Raw genomic sequence first — 22,158 nt, 5'->3', positions numbered from 1 at the left:
AGCTAGCTGTGCAGTTGAGAGTAGGACCTTAGAGAATTTCAAATCTAAACTCGATAGTAAATTCAACACACCATGTGAATAAGAATTTGGCAAGCTGTGTTGGGCCAAATCGCCTGCACGTCTCAAACACTTTCTAATGTTCCAATGTTTTAATAGCATCTCTAAGAAAGGGAGTACATATTAGTATCTTTACACAGGCTGACTTTGATCCTGCCTCTATCAGGCTTTTCCCAAAAAACAAGGTGAATTACCACATCTATGCAGAAAACACACAACTATGTGTTTAAGCCAGAACTATTAAGCCAGATGATGCTGAGGCTTTAAACCATTTTGTCCAATGCCTTTATAGCATAAGAGAATGGAGGAGATTGAATTTCCTTAAGTTAAGTAAGGGAAAACCAGAAATGTTGGTTATTGTAGCAATAAAAAGTGTGAATCTTAGAAATAAACTTGATCACCTGGCCGTTAAAATAGAGACAGAAGTAAAGAATTTAGGCATTATTATTGACTCAGCTAAATTTCAGATCACATATTAAGCATATTACTAAGGCTGGGTTCTTTCATTTAAGGAACATTGTAAATGTTTGATTTCTTATAACATCTCAAGATGCAGAAAAGTTAATACATGCTTTTGTTTTTAACCGATTGGACTACTGTAATGCACACTTTTCAGGACTGTCCAAGAAAAATATAAATAGGCTGCAGCTTGTTCAAAATACAGCAGAAGAATCTTAACAAAAAGAGAAAATCTAAGTACATTTCACTGGTTTTGGCATCATTATACTTGCTGCCTGTGTCCTTTAGGAACAATTTTAAAATGCTCTTAATTGTATATAAGGCTATGAATAATCTAGCTCCTCTGTATATTTTGGAGTGTCTATTCCCTTACATTCCTAATTGGAATCTTAGATCCATGAATACAGGTTTGCTTTGTGTTCCCAGAGCCAAGCATATCAGAACTGGTGATGCAGCCTATTGCTCTTTTGCACTAAAAATATGGAATACTCATAGTTCTTTCCTTTTGCTTGTTTTTTCTTTCCACTCTTTTCTATAAATGTATACCCTAGATAAATACTTTGTGGAGATTTGTGATATATATGATTATATGATATATATGTACAATGTCTGAAATACATCTTATGGAAATGTTTGTTTGATGATGAACTTCAATAAAAAAAAATTAAAAATATGGAATACTCTTCCAACTGAGGCACACCACTGAGGAACATCTCAAAACATTTCCAAAAATCTACTTTTTAATTTGGCCACTTATAGGATTACTTCATTTCTGTTGATGTTGATTACACTTATATAAGTTGGTATATTAGATGACATTTTATTCAAAATAATATTTGTCTTGACTTATGAATTTTAATTTTGTCTTATATTTCTATAACAATATTGATTTATCTTTACAATCGATGTAAAGCACTTTGACCTTGCATCTTAATTTATGAAAGGCACTATATTAGTTAAGTTATTAATATTATTACAATTATTATAATTGTTGCTGTTGTTATTATTATTGTTGTTGTTGTTGTTGTTATTATTATTAATACCTTGGCAGAATGTGGGCTATAGGATTGTTCAGAATTGTATCTCATCAGTGACTTCTTGCATCTGGAGAGTTTGGTAAGGGGGTGGGAAGCAGAGCACCAGATCAGAAAGTGGAGGAATGGACAGTAAAGTAGATTTCAAGGCCAGTAAAAACAAACAAGAGCAAAGTAATAGATAGGATGGCATGGATGGTTTGAAGTGTGTGTATTTTAATGCCATGAGTATTAGGAGTAAAGGTGATGAACTTAGAGCACTGTCAGAATCTGGAACTATGATGTTGTGGCCATTACAAAGACTTGATTGAGAGAGGAACAAGAATGGGTGCTTAACGAACCAAGTGTTTCAATGTTTTAAAAGGTAAACGAGGTGGGGGAGTTGCACTACTAATCAGAAATCAGGGACATTATCACAGCTGCTCATCATGGAGGGCTCATTCACAGAGTCCAAATGTGTAGAATTCAAAAATCGAAATGGTGCAACACTCTGTTGAGATTTTATCGCAGTTCTCCCAATAGCCACTAGGACATTGAGGAACAAATATGCAGGCAGATTAAGGAAAGGTGTGAAAACAAATGGGTTGTTGGCATAGGAGACTTCAACTTCCCTAATATAAACTGGGACATTCTTAGTGCAGTGGTTAGATGGGGCAGAATTTGTTTGGGGCATCCAGCAGGGTTTCTTAAATCAATATGTAGATAGTCTAGCAAGAGCAGGGGCTGTAGTGGACCTAGTGTTAGGTAATGAGTTTGGCCAGGTGACCAACCTTTCAGTGGGTGAGGAGTTAGGGAACAGTGCCCACAACTCTTTAAATTTCAAGGTAGCTACAGTATATATATAAGGATAAGTATGTAACTTGTGAGCGGGTATTAAATTAGAGCAGGGCAAATTACCAGGAGCATTAGGCAGAAACATTGAAGAGTTAGTTGGGAACAACTGTTTTTGGGCAAGTTCACATCTGATATGTGGAGGGTATTTAAAGACTAACTGCACAGAGTACAGGGCAGGGCAGGTTCCAGTAAGAAGGGACAAGGGTGGCAAGGTAAGTGAACGTTGGATGTTGAGAGAGGTGATGACTTGGATTACAAAGGAGAACTCAAAAGAAGAATTGGGGAAGCCAGAAGGGGCTGTGAAATGTCCTAGTCAAGTAAGATTAAAGAGGATCCCAATGCATTTTGTACATATATCAAGAACAAGAGGATAACAAGGGAGAGGGTAGGACCACCGAATAAAAGGAAAAACATTTGCTTGGATGCGGAGGATGTGGGTGAAGTTCTTAATGAATTCTTTGCATCAATATTTACCAAAGAGAAGGATGAGGAGGATATGGAGATCAGTCCTGAGCATATTGATATGCTAGGGCATTTTGAGGTGAAGCAGGAGGGAGTGTTGGGTCTGTTAAAGAACATTAAGCTGGATAAGTCTCCATGGTCTTATGGATATACTCCTGTTTATTAGGAGAGGCAGGTGAAAAGACTGCCATGGCCTTGATCAATATCTACATTTCCTTTTTAGCCACAGACAAGATCCTGGAAGATTGGTGAGTTGAAATATTCAAAAGGGCAGCAAAGGATAATCATGGAAACTATAGACTGGTGAGTCTCACGTCAGTGATAGGGAAGTCACTGAAAAGAATCTATGATTTATGAGCATTTGGAAAACCATGGCCTTATTAGGCTGCAGAAGAACTTAGATTATGAGAATGAGAAAAGAAGCAGCAGAGAGAATATGGTATAGAGAGGAGCATGGTCATGCACTTTAGTAGAAGGAATAAAAGCATAGAATATTTTCTAACTGGGAGAAACTTCAAAAAATCACATTGCAAAGGGACTTGGGAGTCCTTGTGCAGGATTCCCTAAAGGTTAATTTGCAGGTTGAGTCAGTGGTGAAGAAAGCAAATATAAGCATACATTTCAACAGGACTAATACATAATGGAAAGGATTATGTATTAGCTGAGGCTTTATAAGGCAATGGTAAGGCTTCACTTATTGTGAGCAATTTTGGGCCCTTTATCTAAAAAAGGATGTGCTGACATTGGGGAGGGTTCAGAGGAGGTCACGCAAATGATTCCAGGAATGAAAAGGTTATCATATGAGCAGTGTTTGATGGTTCTGGTCCTGTACTCGCTGGAATTTAGAAGAATGAAGGAGGTCTCAATGAAATCTTTTGAATGTTGAAATGCTCAGATAGACAGCCTCAGAATCGAGAGACATCAATTTAGAATGGCGATGAGGAGAAATTTATTCAGCCAAAGGGTGGTGAATCTGTGGAATTCATTGTCACAGGCTGCTGTGGAGGCCAGGTCATTGGGTGTATTTAAGGTGGAAGTTGATATGCTCTTGATTAGTCAGAGCATGAAAGGTTAAGGGGATACAGCAGGAGACTGGTGTTCAAAGTAAAAGGGATTAGCCATGATGAAATAGTGGATCAGACTCGATGGGCCAGATGGCCTAATTCTGCTCCTTTGTCTTATGGTCATAAAGCCTTATGGTCAAAGGGAGTTAATTTAACTGGAGGTCTGTCCTTTGTGGTATTCCACAGGGATCATTACCATGATCATTACATAATCATTACATCATCATTACATAAATGACTTGGATGAAAATGTGGATGGGTGAGTTAATAAGTTTGCAAATGACAGGAAGTTTGATGATGCTGTGAAGAGTGTAGAAGACCGTCAATGTTCTGGTTCATGTCACGTGCTGGTGATAATAAACTTGATTCTGTTTCTGAATTTAGAGGTGATGGAGCAGGAGCAAGTAAAAGGAGAGGGGTGACATTGCTTGTTAGGGAAAATGTCGGGGCCATGCTCAGACTGGAGAGCTCATCTAGAGAGGCTTTATGGGTAGAACTGAGGAATAAGAAAGGTACGGCCACATGAATGGGTTTATAATTATAAGCCACCCAACAGCCCATGAGATTTAGAGGAATAAATTTGTAGAGAGATTGAAGACTGTTGCAAGAAACATACGGTTGTGATAGTAGGTGATTTTAACTTTCACATATTGACTGGGATTTTCATATTGTAAAAGTTTGTCAAATGTGTTCAGGAAAGTTTCCTTAATCAGTACACAGAAGTCCAACTAGATACTAGATTTCCTTTTTGTTTCAGAACTTTTTGTGGGAACACTTTCTATTTGGTGATCATAATGCTATCAGTTTCAGGAGTAACTATTGGAAAGGGATAGGTCGGGTCCTCAAGTTAAGATTCTAAATTGGAGAAAGGTCAATTTTGATGATATCAGAAAGAATCTGGCAAGTGTGGACTGGGATAGGTTGTGTTATTGCAAAGGTGTCCCTGGTAAGTGGGAGGCCTTAGAAGTGAAATTTTGAGCGTACAGATATTGTATGTTCCTGTCAGAATAAAAAGGCAGGGATAGCAGGTTTAAGGAATATTGGTTAAGAAAAAGAATGAGGTGCATAGCAGGTATAGGCCGGTAGGAACAATTGAGGCATTTGAGGAGTATAAGAAATCCAAGAGAACTCTTGAGAAAGTAATGAAGGTGTAATGAGCATTTCAATCCTGTGGGGAGCTAGAGAGCATTGGACTGCAAGGCTAATTGTTGTTTACGGAGAGTTGTAATTATTTTATACTGTTTAGTTTATTTCGATTGGCTTGGAGATTCTATGTATCTGTATTATTTAAGCGGATTTGCCTCAGCTCTTATTGTAGGGCTCTTGTTTTTGAATATGTTTTGTCTCATATTGTTGATCATTTGAGCCGCTGATGGTTCTGTTGAAATTCCTTTGTATTAACATTGTTTTCTGTCTCTACCTGGGGAGTCATTCTTTCCTCCACACCCGGATTCCTCCATTGCAAGGGCACAGCCTTTTAAAGGAGGGCTAGAAGAAGATGCAAGGTTGCTCTAGCAGACAAGGTGAAAAGAATCTTAAGGGCTTCAACAGATATATTAAAAGCAAAAGGATAGCAAGGGATAAAATTGGCCCTCTGGAAGATCAGAATGGTAATCTATGCATGGAGTCAAAAGATATGGGAGAGATTTTAAATATTTTTTCTCATTTATATTTACTTAGGAGAAGGACACAGATGTGTGGCAGTGCAGCAGAAAGTTCATGGACCCTATACAGAGGAGCGGGATGTTTGCTGTCTTGAAGCATATTAAGGTGAATAAATCCTCAGGGCCTGACAATCTGCTCCTCAGACCCTGTGGGGAAGTTAGTGCAGAAATTATAGGGGCCCTATCTGAGATATTTAAGATACCCTTAGCCACTGGTGAGGTGCCAGAGGATTGGAAGATAGCTAGTGTTGCTCCATTGTTTAAGAAAGGTTCTTAAAGTATTCAGGAAATTGTAAGCTGCTGAGCCTGACATCAGTAGTGGGAAAGTTATTGGAAGGTATCCTAAGGCACTGGGTATATAAATATTTGCATAGACAGGGATGGATTAGGAACAGTCAATGTCATTTTGTGCATGGTAAATTAAGTCCAACCAATTTTGTAGAGGTTTTCGAGGAGGTTAGTTGGAAAGTTAACGAAGGCAAGTGGATGTAGTCTACATGGACTTTTGCAATCCTTTGACAAGGAGGCTGGTCAAGAAGGTTCAGTTTCTTAGCATCAACATGTGGTAGTAAATTGGATTAGACATTGTCCTTGCAGAAGAAGCCAGACAGTGGATGCTGAAGTTTGCCTCTCTGACTAAATGCCTGTGAAGTGTGGTGTGCTCTGTTGAATGGTGCTGGATCCATTGTTGTTTGTCATCAACATCAATGTTCTGGATGATAATGAGGGAGGTTAAACTGAAACAAAACAAAGTGATATGCTAAAAGAATGAAATGCTGTTTCTGAAACCATAAAAGTATGCTGAAATTGCCTAGCACACTTCCATGTGATCTTCACATAATTGTGATTGAACTGTGATCCTCTATCATATTTCCATCTGAAGAAATAAGCTGCTTATTGATGTTTATGGAACTTGCTGATAGCAAAACACTGCTGCACTTAAATTATGGGATTTTTTTCTGAGGAGAACATCCATATACCTCACTTCAATCGCATCCAAATGATCACACCTCAGGCAGTGCAACGTTTCCTCAGCAAAGCACTAGACTTCTCAAGTCTTGAGTTTGGGATTAAACGACAGTGTGTTTTTATCATAAGGCAGGTGTCTTCCAGTGATCTAAGATAGTGTAATACATGCCAGTTATGCAAAAAATGACTGTATTTCATGCAGAATTGGTATGAATTGAGGATAATGAACACCTTTCAATTACCAATTTATTTCATAGAAACATAAGAAAACCTACAGCACAGTACAGGCCCTTCGGCACACAAACTTGTGCCAAACATGTCCCTACCTTAGCAATTACTAGCCTTACCCAGAGACCTTTATTTTACTAAACTCCATATACTTATCTAAAAGTCTCTTAAAGGACCCTATCGTATCTGCCTCCACCACTGTTGCCAGCAGCCCATTCCACACGACCTCCACCCTCTAAGTAAAAAACTTACAATAGACAATAGACAGTAGGTGCAGGAGTAGGCCATTCGGCCCTTCTAACCAGCACCACCATTCACTGTGATCATGGCTGATCATACACAATCAGTACCCCCGACATCCCCTCTTTACCTACTCCCCAGCACCTTAAACCTGTGTCCTCTTGTGGCAACCATTTCAGCCCTGGAAAAAAGCCTCTGACTATCCACACAATCAATGCCTCTCATCATCTTATACACCTCTATCGGGTCACCTCTCATCCTCCGTCGCTCCAAGGAGAAAAGGCTGAATTCACTCAACCTATTCACATAAGGCATGCTCCCCAATCTGGACAACATCCTTGTAAATGTCTTTCTTACTTATTCTCTGACCTGTTCTATTCTTTAATAAAATAAACCATGACATTGCTGTCTGAGTGATGTTTGTCTCTTCCAAAGTATGCATGTGGTTGCAATCCTGGTAGGTCCTGTGGCCCTGAACGTGTTTTCACACCTCAATGCTCCTCATTGTACTCACCTCATTAACGCAGTGATAACTAGAGATACAGCTTTACTGGAACTTTGAGATCAGCCTGTATCAAATTACACTATCTACTCGAGAATTATAACCAGTATCACTTAGGTTCCCAGCATAGCTCTGGGGATGCTATGGATGCTGTGGCTTTCCACACTAGTTCACGTTTGCACCAGCCACGTTTTGAAATGCCCAGGAAACTTTTTGATCCTTAAGGCTAAAAGCTTGCCTGGATTGCTTCTGGAAACAGAAACTTCGGACTGGTTTGTTTTTTTATTTATGTGAGCAAATATCAGTTCATTTATATGGTTATGATTAATATTTCAGAAAGTATAAAATACTAGCTGCTGTAAAAATATACTGAGTTTACCATTCACATTTTGTTTACAATCTATTTATTTATCAGAATCAGTCTAACATTCTACAATGGAAAGTGCTTATGGCTCAGGTAATTTATTTGGATTTCAGATTTAAGATTTGGATTTGCTTATCACATGTACATCGAAACGTACAATGAAAGGCATCTTTCATGTCAATAACAGACACACACAAGGATGTGCTGGGTGCTGCCCGCTGGTGCTGTCACACATTCTGGCATCGAGATAGCATGCTCACCAGGCTCAGCAAAAGAATGCAGAACACACAACAAAACAGAACTTACCAACAACAGAAAAACAAGCCCATTTCCTCCCTCCCACCAACTTATCATATAATCAAGCACACATGAAATCTCCATTCAAGAATGTTTACTGTCATTATTTAACACGTGAATGTAAAGGAGAACAAAATAATTGTTACCCCAGATCTGATGTAGCATAAAAAAGCATTAAGAACACAATTTAAAAAACAAAACAAACACAATATATATGTATAAAAGCAATTTTATAAAACACAATGTAAAAGTAACTGTTATAAGACCACAAGACATAGGAACAGAATTAGGCAATTGGCCCACTGAGTCTGCTCCACCACTTCATCATGGCTGATCCTTCTTTTCCCCTTCACAACCCGATTCCCTGGCCTTCTCCCCGTGATCTTTGATGCCGAGTCCAATCAAGAACCTATCAATCTCTGCCTTAAATACACCCAACGACCTGGCCTCCACTGCTGCCTGTCATAACAAATTCCTCAAATTTACCACCCTTTGGCTAAAGAAATTTCTTCGCGTCACTGTTTTAAGTGGACAGCCCACTATCCTGAGGCTGTGCCCTCTTGTCCTAGACTCCCCCACCATGGGAAACATCCTTTCCACCCATACTCTTTCTGGGGCTTTCAACATTCAGAGGGTTTCAATGACATCCTCCCTCAGCCTTCCAAATTCCAGTAAGTTCAGTGTCAGAGCCTTCAAACTTTCCTCGTATGATAAACCTTTCATTCTTGGAATCATCCTTGTGAACCGCCTCTGAACCCTCTCCAATGCCAGCATGTCTTTTCTTTGATGAGGAACCCAAAACTGTTCACAACATTCAAGGTGAGGCCTCACCAGTGCCTTATAAAGCCCCGGCACTACATCCCTGCTCTCGTATCAAGACCTCTTGAAATGAATGCTAACATTGCATTTGCCTTCCTCACCACCGATTCAACCTGCAAGTTAACCTTTAGAGTTCTACACAAGGTTTCCCAAGTCTCTCGGCATCTCAGATTTTTGGATTTTCTCCCTGTCCGCACATTTACTTCTTCTACCAAAATGCATGACTATGTATTTCCCAATATTGTATTTTATTTGCTTCTTTCTTGCCCATTCTTCTAATCTGTCTAATCAGTTATATTCATAGTCTAATTGTATATACTTAAATTATATGGAGTGGTGGTGGGACAGTAGGTGAAGGTATTGATCAGCCTGATGGCTTAGAAAAACAAACTAGCTTCAATCTTGCAGTCCTGGCATGAATGCTATGTAGCCTCCTTCATGATGGAAGATAAAATCAGAAAATTCTGTGAATAATCAACAGATCAGGCAACACATGCAGAGGAAGAAGAAAGTTAAGGATTCAGGGTGGTCACCTTTCAATGTAACAAGCTTTGACAATTTGTACAAATCAATTCTCCTTTTAGGGGATGCCACAGTAGCGTGGCACTTAGCGCATCGCTATTACAGCCTGAGGCATTGGAGTTAGGGTTCAATTCTGGCGCCATCTATAAGGAATTTGAACATTTTCTCCGTGAACCTGTGGGTTTCCTCCTGGTACTTCAGTTTGCTGTTTCACAGTCTAAGTATGTACTGGTTATTAAGTTAATTGGTCATTGTAAATTGTCCTGTGATTAGACTAGGGTTAAGGTGGATTGCTGTGCTGTTCCCTCTATATTAATAAATAAATAATGATTATGTCAAGTGACATTATTGTGGAAAGATTAAGCCACAAGATATTGCTTTCATAGTTAAATTCAAATAACAGTTAATAGATACTATTTCATAAGCCATGGTATTTTTTCTCAGGCTAGCTAAATTTTATAATTAAATAATTTGAAAAAGGGATGTCCAAACTTCATCAGAGCTTGCTGACCACAAATGTTGCCGTAGCTGGCTAGAGGAACTTTTTCACCCCTGACAGGAGAGCATCCATCTACCTCACCTTAACCACATCTAAATGAGTGCACCTCAAGTAGTGTTGAATTCCCTCAGTACTGCATCAGAATTCCCTGATCTTGACATTGGGGATCAAAATCAGAACGATTTTTATCTTGAAGCAAGAGCTACTGAGTGATCTCAGATAGGGTACCAAGTCAGTTATGTCAATAATGATTGTTTCTCATCCAGAATTGGTACGAATAGAGGATAATGAGCTCCTTTTGAATATCATTTTATTTTATTCTTAGATATTGGGCAGTTTGCATAATGCTTTTACAGCACGAGCAAACTAGGTCAATTCCACCGTTGTCTGTAAGAAGTCTGTACATTCTCCTCCTTGATCACGTGGATTTGCTCTGGTTCCCCCCCCCCCCCACCCCTCCCCCCGAGACTGACGGGTTAGTAGGTTAACTGGTCACATTGGTTTAATTGGGCAGCTTGGGCCCAAAGAGCATGCTACAGTGCTGAGTCTCTAAAACAATAGTTACCTCACCAGCCATGAGGCACGGTAGCGTCATGGTAAGTGTAACGCTTTCCATCAACTCCTTCCGCTGTCTTTTAGGAGTTTGTACATTCTTCCCATGAGCAGTGAGATTCCTCTGGGTGCTCCAGTTTCATTGCACATTCCAAAGACGTGTGGGATAGTAGTTTAAACAGTCATGTGGACGTCATCGGGAAGTGCAGACTCTTCGGGCCTGAAGGGTCTGCTGCTGTGCTGTACCTCCAAAAAATAGTTATCTGTTTAACCACTGGGGACAGCATGGTAGCACTGCAGTTAGGGTAACGTTTGACACCACCAGGTCCCTCCACTATCTGTAAGGAGTTGGTACATTCTGCCCATGACTGTGTGGGTTTCCTCTGGGGTCTCCAGTTTCCTCTCACGTTCCTAAGACGCACGGATTGGTAGGTTGATTAGTCACTTGGGTATAATTGGACAGCGCGAGCTTGTTGGGTCATAAGGGCCTTGTTACTGAGTTATATCTCGAAATGAAAAAAAGAGATAAAATAAGTATTCATGAATCTGCACTGAATGTTAGTAGGACCAAAGAACTGGATGTGGATTTCAGGAAGGGTAAGACAAGGAACACACATCAATCCTCATAGAGGGATCAGAAGTAGAATGAGTGAGCAATTTCAAAATCCTGGGTGTCAATACCTCTGAGGATCTATCTTGGACCCAACATATCGATGCAGTTACAAAGAAGACACAAGTTCTACTATACTTCATCAGGAGTCTGAGGAGATTTGGTTTGTCACCAAAGATCCTCTGCAAATTTCTACAGAGGCGCCATGGAGAGTTTTCTAATGGCTGCATCGGCATCTGGTTTGAGGGGATAGGGAGGGGCTATTGCACAGGATCAAAAGAAGCTGCAGAGAGTTGTAATATGACATGTGCTGGTGATATTAAACCTGATTCTGATCTGCTTCTGACTGCAACTGACATAACCTCTGTGACCTTTACCTAAGGCATGTTTTTCTCTCTGAAAGTATGCATACAGTGCAACCCTGGTAGTGCTTTTTCCCATGAATACATGTTTTCACACCTCAATGCTCCTCATTGTACTCGCCCCTCTTAACATGATGATAACTAAAGGTGAAGCCTTACTGGAATTTTGAGATTAGCCTGTATTAAACTATACAATCTACTGAGAAAACTATAACCAGTATCATTTGGATTCCCAGCAAAGCTCTGGGGATGCCATAGGCATTGTGGCCCTGCCAAATTTTAAAATTTACAGGCAACTTAAATTCTGGACTTGACTGGATTCTTTAAGAACAAAGCGGATACAACTAATAATAACTTTGTCCTTGCTTTGATGTCAGCAAGACTGCAAATTGTTTGTATTTTTTATGATCAATGCTGAAAAAATTACAAAAGGCCAGATGCTTAGAAATATATGCTGAATTTGCCAGTCCTGTTCTGCTTGTTTACATTGTGCTTGCTTATCTAACATAATTCTATACATTACTTATCTAATATAAGCTGACATTCTATAATGGGATATGATCATCGCTCATGTAATCAAGCATTAATATGATCCAAAATGAAAATCAGAAATTGCTGGGAAAACTCAGAAGGTCCAGCAACACATTTGCAGCAACTCCTTATCAGGCCAAGTTTTATATTGACTGAGTTATTTCAGCTGTTTTTGTGGAAAATTTAAACCACCAAATATTCCTTTCTTATTTTAATCTGATGACAATTAATAAATATTATTTTAAAATCCCACGTTACGTTCTGCCTCTTTATGATGATGAATTCAACAAGCATCTAAACAATGTGGAACAGAAAGGTTCAAACTGTATGCCTTACACGGCTATGCAAAGGTGTACAATGTGGCAAGCCATGGTAGATTATAGATGTGTCCATGGAAATCAATAAGCGATCAAAAAGATTGAAGGAGTGCAGAGAAAATTTGCAAGGGTGTTGCCAGGACTTCAGGAACTGAGTTATAGTGAAAACCTGAATAGACTTTATTCCCTGGAGCATAGGAGAAGGAGGTAGATTTGATAGAGGTATATAAAATTATGTGAGGTGCAGATAGGGTAAATGCAAGCAGGCTTTTTTTCCACTGAGACTGGAACTAAAGGTCATAGGTTAAGAGTGGAAGGTGAAATATTTAAGGGGAACCTTAGGTGGAGCTACTTCGCTCAGAGAGTGGTGTGAGTGTCCAGCTAACTGCCAATGGAAGTGCTGGATGCTGGTTCTATTAGAATATTTAGCAGAAGTTCGGACAAATACACAGATAGGAGATGTACAGAGGGCTATGTCCAGGGATGGGTCATAGGATCTAAGCAAAATAACAGTTCAGCATGGAGTAGATGAGCGGAAGGACCTGTTTATGAACTGTAGCCTTCTTGAACACCATAACTCTAAATGATACTTGTCTAGATTGGATCCTGTTTCTCTATATTATTTATAATTTCTGAACTTTACTGTTTTGGGGAATAATATACACTTTAAAAAAATCTGTTTAAGAACAGTTGTTTTTAGATGCTATCTCCCAAAAATAAATTCAAACTGGACGACTGAAAAATATGTAAGAATAAAGATTTTAGTATTGTCTGAGTTTGAAGTCGTGATTACCCAATCTCAGCAGCCACAGCTCTCCCGTGGATCACAACATATACAGTAATGCAGTTGTGCTTGATCATAATGAAGTTAATGAGCAGAGAGCTGTGGATGGAAATGCCCCTGAGTTCTCTCATTCATGTTGGTTGAAGAGGTGTGAAACAATCTGAAAATCACAGTGGATAAAGCAAATGAGGATGTGATTAGAGAGAACTCCCTGGTGTAGAGTGCTTCATTTCCAAAGAATATTGGATAAACCACTGTATTAAAAATTTTTAGACAAAATAAGAGCTTATAAAGTTTGTGTGTAACATGGATAGAAGATCAGTTAAAGAACTGAAAATGATGGGATGAGATAAACAAGTGGCATTCAGGATGGTACAAGTGATGAACCATAGAAAAGTATGTTGTATCCACGGCAACATAACATTTACATTAATGACTGAATTACATTGACAAGTGTGTGCTGTTTCCAAGATAGATAGAAAGGTAAGCTACAAGAAGGACACAAAGTATTGCAAAGGGATACACTCACTGGCCACTTTATTACGTACACCTGTATACCTGCTCATTAATATAAATATCTAATCAGCCAATCACAAGGCAACAATTCAATGCATAAAAGTATGCAGACATGGTCAAGAAGTTCAGCTGTAGTTCAGAACATCAGCATGGCGAAGAAATGCTGTTCTTGTTTGCTTCTATTGTTTGAATTATTTGTATTTTTTTCTCTTTCTCTGTGTGCATTGGGGGTTGGCCTTTTTTTTAAATTGGTTTCTTTCGGGTTTCTTGCTTTCTGGCTACCTGCAAGCAAACAAATTTCAAGGTTGGATAATTTATACATTCTTTGATAATAAATGTACTTTGAATCTTTAAATCTTTGAACAGTGATGTAAGTAACTTTGACTATAGAATGACTGTTGGTGCCACACAGGGTGGTTTGTGTATCTCAGAAACTGTTGATTTCTGGGGATTTCCACACACAACAGTCTCTGGAGTGTACAGAGAATGATATGAAAAACAAAATAGAACATTCACGAGAAGCAGTTCTTCAGGTGAAAATCAGCAGGCCAGGCAGCATCTATGGAACTATGGATCAATTTTGTGTTCACGACAGGTTTAGAGGGATATGGGCCAAACATAGGCAATTGGGATGACTTCAGGAAGGTATCTTGGCCAGTATGAATGGATTGGACTGAAGGGCCTGTCTCAATGCTGTATAGCACCACAATTTTATGATTCCAAGTCAGAAGAAATGAAGATACTCCAGTCTTATTAGTCTGGATGAAATGAACTCAGCCAAAGATCAGGACTTGTCCTTTTTGGTTTCTGCCCGAACAGATGTACAGAAGAGAATGAACAGGCTTTCCAATCCTGGGAGTCCAGTATCAAGGCAGAATAAGATGTCAATTGTGAGTAGGCCACATGTGCAATATTACTGAAAGGTCATGTCCTAGGATGTCTTGTCAGCTCTGGTAGGAGATAAACCTGGGGGAAATCTCACCTCATGTCAAAACCAGCGTGCTTTCCAAACAATTTTTCAAATTTTAGACTAACGTTTTTTTGTCACATGCACATAAAAACAGACCGTGAAATGACTGCTTTGAGTCAATTCAAATCAGTGAGGATTGTGCTGGGAAGCCCACAAGTAGAGCCAAGCTTCTAGCAGCAACTTTGCATGTCTACAGCTCAATGACCATAATCATACATCTTTGGAAACCGGAGCACCCAGAGGAAAACCATACATTTGCAGGGAGAACGTGAAAACTCCGTACAATGTCAGGAATTGAACCCCAGTCTTACTAACCACTATGCCACCATATGGCCCTTCATCCAGAATGGTTCTGATATGCAGGACAATTTGAAAAGTAAGACTGCTGCAAATAATTAAATATATCATTTGAACAAAATTATTTAAAAATACATGAACCACTTAAAATGTTTAAAAACATTTTTTTTTAAGTGGAAACCAAATGTTACCCTTCCAAAATACAGGTTAGGAATCCCAACTCCATTAGACAGGGTGGGGAAGAAGGCCTTCATCATTAGTGGCACCTGTGCACGGGAGTTGGGACCCCACATTGCAATTGTACAAAAGGCTTCGTTAGACTCCTCTTAGAGTATTGTGTTTGGTTCTGTCCACTATTGAGAGGATGTGATTAAGCTAGAGAGGGTGCAGAGAAGATTGATAAGAATATTTCCTGGACTGGAGAGTTTGAGTTGTAAGAGATTGGATTGGCTGAAAATGTTTCCCTGGAATAATGATCACAGAGAGGTGACTTTATAGAGTTTCATAACATTCTAAGAAGCCTCAATAGAACAGATAGTCATAACCTTTTTCAGAGAGCACAGATTTAGCAAGAGGTGGAAGATCGAAAGAGGACCTAAGGGGAAAGAATGATGGGTATTTAGAACGAGCTGCCAGAGGAACTGGTAGAGTTGCTACAATCACATTTAAGAAAAACATTTGGTCAGGTACACGGACAGGAAAGGTTTAAAGAGCTATGTTCAATGGTCTAAATTTATTATCAAAGTACATATATGTCACCATCTACAACCCTGAGATTCAATTTCTTGTGGGCATGCACAGTAAATCCAAGAAAAATAATAGAATCAATGAGAGACCACTGCCAACAGGATGGACAAACAACCAATGTGCAAAAGAGAACAAAATGTGCCGTGTGCAAAGCACGGGGAAATGGGACTTGCTGAGGTGGACATCTCAGTCAACGTGGATGAGCTGAGCTGTAGAACCTGTTGCTACGCTCTTATAATAGTATGAAGCTACAAAAATCTATAAAGCACAGGCTACAGGTGGCACAATTTGGCTCCTTTGGGTATCGCTGGCAAATGAGTTAGGCTGAGGTAAGCGGGAGACTAGACTAGTGGTTCACAAGAATGTGTAAGGTGGAACAGCTAAGTGATGATGTTAACCAGAGATGTAAACCAGTGATTTGAGGTGAATTCAGATCCCAACATGGCAGCTACAAAGTTTAAGTTCGTCAGTTCCATAAACCTGGATTTCAAAGCATAACCTTTGTATTGCAAATTAAAGCTCATCTGGTTCATACAAGTGCTTCAGTGAAGAGAATCTAACACTCTGGCCAGAACAGTGCAGTTGGCCTTTAATCAGTCTCCGAAATGATCTAGTATATATATCCACTGTATTAAGACTGAGTACAAATACTGGGTTTACCACAGAGTCTATAGGTGAATAATTAAAGAAAGTCTCGCAAATTTCTACAAATGTACAGTGGAGAGCATTTCAACTGGCTGCATCACCATTTGGTATGCAAGCTGCAGGAAGTTGGAAACACAATCATTTCCATCATGAGCACCTGCTTTTCATAGAATCCAGGACATCTTCAAGGAGAGATGCCTCAAAAAGGCTGTTTTCTTTCATTAAGACCTCATCAACCAGGATGTGCCTTGTTCTCATTGCTACCATCAGGAAGGAGGTACGGAAACCTGAAGGCACATACTCAACAATTCAGGAACAGCTTATTCCCTTCTGCCATCCGATTTCTGAATGGACATTGAACCCATGAAGACTACATCACTACTTGTTTACAAATCAATATATATATTTATTGTAATTCACATTTTTTATATTATTACGCATTGCATCGTACTGCTGCCACAAAGACAACAAATTTCACGACACGTGCCGGTGATGTTAAACCTGATTCTGATACTGAAATCCCCCAAACTTTTCTGCACTGTGTTCCAGTTGCAAACTAGCAGAGAGAGCTTAAGTGCTCTGAGAGGTCACCTGTTCTATTATTGCTGTGTCATGTGATTGCCAGGATGTGGCATGGACCTTGGTCTTTTTATGCCCAGTTGTTCCTACATTTCCATGTCAGTTAATTGTCTCTCGTTATATGGTCACAATGGAGTAATGTATACTCGCAACAGATGGCAAGTGCAGCAGTCAGCTCACTGTACTTGACAACTGAAGTGATACAACTGATGTCAGGTCACAGTGAAAGGAATTGAACAACTTCGAAACCCTTCCCTTTGATTCAAAGCTTTTCACCAAGACTGGAGACTCAGCAGATATTGTAAGTCTAGAAGATTATAGACAAAATGGTGGAGAAGTTCAGGGGTCTGGCGACACCTGTGGAGAGGAGTAAACAACTGATGTTTTGGGCCGAGACCCTTCATCAGGACTGGAAAGGAAGGAGGCAGAAGCCAGAATGAGGAGCTGAGCATAGGAAAAGGAGGACAAGCTGGAAGGAGATAGGCGAAGCCAGGTGGGTGGGGAAGGGGGGAATGAAGTGAGAAGATGGGAGGTGATAGGTTCTATAGGTACAGGGGCTGATAGGAAAGAATCAAGATTGTTCAATGTCATTTCTTGCATGCTAGTGCATAGGAGACAAAATACTTGCTCCTGCAGACCCAATTCAACACAAAAAAAACCCACAATGAAATAAAGATGAAATGTCTTGGCCCGAAACATCAACTGTTTACTCTTTTCCGTAGATGCTGCCTGGCCTGCTGATTTCCTCCAGCATTTTGTGTGTATTAATAGGTCAGGGCTGCCAGGTAAATTCAAGGCTTTGGTTTACCAGCATGGTACTCTCCCTCGGATCCTGTGACCTCTGCTAGTCTCTGATGTCCCACTGTCAACAGTTGAAATCTTTGAGAGAAAAATCAGCCAGCACCTACACGGGAGGCTGGGTCTGCCTAGGAGCCTAAGCAGTATTGCCTTGTACGGGAAGGAAAACAGACTGAAACTCCCCATCAGCAGCGTAAGTGAGAAGTTCACAGTCACCCATGCAAGTGAAACGCTGCAATACAGAGAGTCCAGTGACCTGAAGGACTCACACGCTGGCATTGAGGTGAAGATGGGCAGGAGGTGGAGGGTTCAGGATGTAGTTGAACAAGCCAAAGCATGGCAGCTTGGTGGCATTGGAATGGGCGGGTTGGTTTGCTTCCAAACAGGCCGCTACGTTGAGTTGCAAGGATAAGCGAGGCTCCAGTTGGTCCAGCGGGAGGTGAGAGCTGCTGTGGAGGAGCTACATGCCAGCCTGGCATGCGGCAACAAGGCGCACGGACAAGGTGGGACCGGGTAACAGAGCGCCACATCTTGTGGGGAGAAATCTGGCGAGCTGAACCCCACCACATCAAGTTCCCAATCCATTCTGTCTATGACGTCTTGCCAAGCCCAGCAAACCCCTACTGTTGGAGCGAGGCTGAAACACCAGCATACTCCCTCTGCCAAAGGAAAGGGGCACATCCCCAACTATTGCCCAAAAGCCCTGGAGGGGCATTATCATTGAAGCCACGATCAAGTGCTTAAGACAGTGGCTGACACCTTGTGCAGAGCCATGGCCCAGCAAAGCAAGCAGTTGCTTTTCTCAAGGCTCAAACCTAATCCAAGGAGCATGCCGGCCTCCTGGGAACAGTGAAGGACTCGCAATTCAGAGTCAATCCTGACCATATCTCCTGGACCATGCTTAGGCCAGACATGGTGCTGTCATCAGAGTAATCTAGACAGGTAGTCATGTTGGAGCTGACCGTTCCCTGGGAACACCAGATAGAGGAGACCTAGGAAAGGTAAAAGACAAAGTACCAAGACCTGGTGGAGGAGTGCTGTGGCAAGGGGTGGCGGGCACATTGTAGCGGGTTTGCTGGTCAATCCAGCAGATGTAAGCCAAGCCTACAGCCGGATGGGCACCTCAGGAGCACAGAAGAGGGAAGCCATCAAGAACACCATAAAGGCAGCAGAGCGAGCCTCAAGGTGGCTGTGGTTCAGGAGGAGTGATACACGGCAGAATGCTACTCAGACTCAAGTCGGGACCTGATCAACTCCAGCTGGGTCGCCTGATGTTGAAAGACCCAAAAACCCTGTGACCTGGGTTACATCACTGATGATGTGTCTGAGTGCATTCTATTTATAGTTTTAAAAAACACAATAAATATGAATCCGTAAGGTAGCTTGTATACATTGGTTGATTGTATGTCCGTAAAGTGATGCTAGGCACAGCAATGACAGTACATAAGGTGACTATCATGGAATGATAAAGTAGAGTGGTTGGAGTGTGGAAGGGTAGATTAGTGGGTGGAGGTGTTGATCAGCCTTACTGCTTGAGGACAGTAACTGTTTTTGAGACTGGTGGTCTTAGCATGGATAGTACATAGCTTTCTCCCTGATGGGAGTGGGACGAACAGTCCATGAGCAGGGTGGATGGGTTGTTTCTTTGGGACCTTTCGGTATATATGTCCTTGATGCTGGTCGGTTGGTGCTGGTGATGCATTGGGAAGTTTTGACTACCTGTTGTAGAACCTTTCTGCCCTCTTCAGTACATTTTCCATACCATGCAGTGAAACAGTTTGTTAGGATGCTCTCTACCGCACATCTGTAGCATGATGTGAGTACAGATGTGCATAGTCCAGCTTTCTTGAGGCTCCTCAGAAAGACTGGAGGAGAAAGGGAAGGAGGAGGGTCTCCAGGGGGAAGTGATAGACAGGTGAGGAGGAGTGCAGAGGTAAGAGGGGAGACAGAGTAAGGATTGTAAGAAGGAAGGGGATGGGTGAAAAATTGCCAGAAGTTAGAGAAGTCAGTGCATATGCCATCAGGCTGGAGGCAACAGTATCTTTGCACCATTACACATTCCCTTTACTTTTAAAAACATTTGAAGATAAACATCCTGATGGATTACCTTGACTGAAAGTTGGGTAATCAAATCTTTTCAGTTTGTTAAACAAAGTTTTAATGTGAAATCTAAATTCTATTCAAATCTACATTAGAACAGCTCTTGAAATGCTTCACCGGCTTATTACCCTATTTGACATGCACGATTAGTTCCAAGAGGACTGGCCATGTTTGAATAGAATGACAAAGTCACAAGCAAAGCCTCAGAGCACATCAATTGGGAAACAATAGCTGGGACAATTTTACTTCAGGGTAGTGATAGCTTCTGAGAGACAGTGGGAAGGGGGATGTGTTTATTGGCAACAAATTGGTAAATGGCTAAAATTTCCTCCAGCACTATTGTAATGCAGTCGACTTGTTTGAAACAAACGGTTGAAGTGTCAGAATGATATTTTTTTTCCTTTTTTTTATGTTGATCAGCACACTCTCCAGACAAATTAAATCCATGACAAAGTAAGGAAAATCCTGAAAAATAATTCATCTTCCTTCACAGTTCATCGAAATTGCTTTGTATTGATATACAAGACCCTCCTCATCTGCTCTGATGTTCTTAATGCATTAAAAGGAATGTCGGTAAAGGAACTATCAACAAAAACATTCAGAGCCCCCTCATGAATAAAAGGCTTACATATTAAAAAATTAAAAGGAAGCTTTAAATTCTGTGTGTCAGGGCGTTGCAGAGTGGTGTTCAATGGATGTAGGGCATGTACTTTGCTCCTGATGGTTATTTTCTGTGAAGATTTTTTGACTGTGTTGCCTCTCTGTGTGTCTCAATTACTGCTGAAGTGTACATGTTACATAAATCACCTTTGAATCATCGACGCACTAGAGAACCGGAGTTAGTTTTCCAGCACCATGGCAACGTCCTTTAAAATGCATCTGAAAAATACAGTAATGTAGCTGCATAAGATTCAAATCCCCAGCAAAGCAATAATTACAGCACATCTGGGCCATGCCATCTTCTCTCAGAGTGAGCAGTTTCAAGTTCCTGGGTGTCAAGATCTCTGAGGACCTAACCTGGCCCCAACATATCAATGCAGTTATAAAGAAGGCAAGGCAGCATCTGTCTATACTGCATTAGGAATTTAAAGAGATTTGGTAAGCCAAAAAATACACTCAAAAACTTCTATAGATGTATCACGGAGAGCATTCTGAAAGGCTGCATCACTGTCTGGTATTGGGTGGGGGGGGGGGGGGGCTACTGCACAGGACCAAAAGAAGCTGTGGAGGGTTGTAGATTTAGTTGGCTCCATCTTGGGTACAAAGTATCTACAAAGTACCCAGGACATTTTCAAGGAGCGCTGTCTCAGAAAGGCAGAGTCCATTAATAAGGACCTCCAGCTCCCAGGGCATGTCATTTTCTCACTGTTACCATCAGACAGGAGGTACAGAAGCCTGAAGGCACACATTTAGTGATTCAGGAACAGTTTCTTCCCCTCTGCCATCCGATTCCTAGATGGACAATGAACCCGTGAACACTACCTCACTTTTATATATATATAAAATTTCTGCTTTTTGCACAATTTTTAATCTAGTCAAAATATGTACACTGTAAATTGATTTACATATTTATTATTATTTTACTTCTTCTATATTATGTATTGCATTTTACTGCTGCTGCTAGTAGTGGTAACAAATTTCATGACACATGTCTGTGATAATAAACCTGATTCTGACTCTGTTTCTCAGATACCACCAGGAAGGAGGCACAGAAACGAAGTTCCACCAACACCAGGTTAGAAAAAGGGTACTTTACTTTAACCATTCACAGAATCCGTATCAGAATCAGATTTATTATCACCGGCACGTGATGTGAAATTTGTTACTTTGCAGCAGCAGTTCAATGCAATATATTATAATACAGAAAGAAAAAAAAATTTCAATTACAGTATATAGACATATATTAAATAGATTAAAAATTGTTCAAAAACAGAAATAATATATATTTTTTTAAAGTGAAGTAGTGTCCAAGGGTTCAATGGATGACAGAGGGGGAGAAGCCGTTCCTGAATTGCTGAGTGTGTGCCTTCAGGCTTCTGTATCTCCTTGCTGAATGTAACAATGTGAAGAAGGCATGGCCTGGGTGATGGGGGCTCTTAATAATGGACATCACCTTTCTGAGGGACCGTTCCGTGAAGATGACTTAGATACTATGAAGACCCAAGATGGAGCTGACTAGTTTTTCAATTTTCTGTAGCTTCTTACCATCCTGTGCAGTAGTTCCCCCTCCCCACCCCCATACCAGCTTGTGATGCAGCCACTCAAAATCCTCTCCATGGTACAGATATAGAAGTTTTTGAATGTTTTAGTTGATAAACCAAATCTCTTCAAACTCT

This window comes from Hypanus sabinus, chromosome 23, assembly GCF_030144855.1.
Source record: "Hypanus sabinus isolate sHypSab1 chromosome 23, sHypSab1.hap1, whole genome shotgun sequence".
Classification (NCBI taxonomy): Eukaryota; Metazoa; Chordata; class Chondrichthyes; order Myliobatiformes; family Dasyatidae; genus Hypanus; species Hypanus sabinus.
The sequence above is the reverse complement of the archived record's forward strand: the minus strand, read 5'-3'. Positions refer to the sequence as shown.